The following is a 1,780-nucleotide window of genomic DNA, read 5'->3' on the forward strand; positions in this document are numbered from 1 at the left end:
AATATAGTGTGGCACATTAGGTACTTGATTCCATGCTTATTCACACACATAGTTAGTTGAGAATTAAATGATATAATAATTAACTGGTAAAAGTGAGACACAATATAAAAAATGAGAAAGTATTAAAATTATAGTTTAAATACTGAAAGGGGATCTCGTAACCTTAGCTTATTTCTAAATCGATTTCAAATAATTTCTTTTCTCGCAATTAAATTTCTTTGTTTAACAAATTGACAACTAGATTTTAAATTCCCTATGGTTTGACCCCCGACTCACCGACTTATATTATAACTAGACACTCTTATACTTGGAAGTAATACACTTTTGAGTCGTGTCAAATTTTTGCCGCCACTGCCAGGGAGTTTTCTAAATTTGGTGTTAGTTTATCTTTATTTTATTATTTTTTTTTTGTCATTACTATCTTTCTGTCATTCTATTTTATTTTCTTTTTGAAAAAACTTCAATTAGCACCCCTCTTCTCTTCAAATTTTAACATTATCTAAAACATTTGTGAGAAACTTCATTTTAGCCCAGAAACTTTTGCAAATCAGTCCTCAAGCCGAATTTATTTCTTTAAATTTCTACAATTTACTTTTCTTGTTTATTTTAAATAGTCAGTTCTACCGCTTGACTGTTATTTAAATTTGATAATTTATTTATTTTTATTTATATGGTCGGTTCTACCGCCTAACATTTTAATTTAAGTTTATTTATTCTTGTACATTAATTTATTTAATTTTATATTTTGTTTTATAGCTGGTTCTAAAATACTGCCTAATATTTTGTTGATTGTTTCCTTTAATTACATTGTTTTTATGGCTGGTTTCACCGCCTAATTTATTTTTTTATTTATTTTCAGTTTGTTTATTTTTATTTACCATTTTTTTGGTAATTTAATTTCTAGTTTATTTTTATTCTTGCAATTTTCATTTAGCATTTTATGCATCATTGGTTCAACACACAACATTAGCATTACATACGTCGTTGGTCTCGTACAAATAGTGGCAGATTAATTATGAGATCACTTTCACCACCCTTAGATATGGCTAACATAGGAGCTGATAATTTTTCAGAGCATGAAGATAACCAAGCCTTACAAAATCTTCATGAACAGCCTAGGACCCTTAGGGACTTTATGTATCCTAGTAGAACAGGGTCACCATCATGCATAATTTTTCCTCCTGATGCATCACGTTTTAATTTCAAACCTGGTATCATTCAATTTCTTCATACTTTTCATGGTTTTGAGTTTGAAAATTCATATTTGCATTTAAGGGAATTTGAGAAAGTTTGTAACACATGTACTGATCAAATTTGTAGCATGAATATAATCAGGCTTAAGTTTTTTCCTTTCTCACTAAAGGATAAAGCTAAAACTTGGCTACAAAATCTTAGGTTAGAATCTATCAGAACTTGAAATGAAATACAAGCATAATTTTTGAAAAAATTCATCCCACCCCACAAAACAAATTCTTTCAAAAGATAAATCACCACCTTCACTCAAAAAGCAGGAGAAACCCTCTACCAATGTTGGGATAGGTTTAAAGAACTACTTAACATTTGCCCACACCACGGTTTTGAAACGTGGAGGTTAGTGTCTTATTTCTACGAGGGATTAACATCTCAAGGTAGACAAGTCGTTGAAATGATGTGTAATGGTGAGTTTAGGGATAAAAGTCCTAAAGATGCATTAGATTATCTTGACTATATAGCAAAGAATGCACAACAATGGGATACAGTTGGTTCTTATGAGTCATCAAGTAAACCTCAGTCATCTCCA

General features: G+C 30.3%; 1 non-coding gene across 1 annotated transcript; it reads right to left on the minus strand.

Moving 5' to 3' along the window:
- Positions 1-1,469: 1,469 nt before the first annotated feature.
- On the minus strand, positions 1,470-1,578 carry LOC112098657. Its single transcript, XR_002905767.1, has one exon. It is a non-coding gene; the product is annotated as a small nucleolar RNA R71 (small nucleolar RNA).
- Positions 1,579-1,780: the final 202 nt, after the last annotated feature.

Source organism: Citrus clementina, unplaced genomic scaffold (assembly GCF_000493195.1).
Source record: "Citrus clementina cultivar Clemenules unplaced genomic scaffold, Citrus_clementina_v1.0 scaffold_5, whole genome shotgun sequence".
In the NCBI taxonomy this organism is placed as follows: domain Eukaryota; kingdom Viridiplantae; phylum Streptophyta; class Magnoliopsida; order Sapindales; family Rutaceae; genus Citrus; species Citrus x clementina.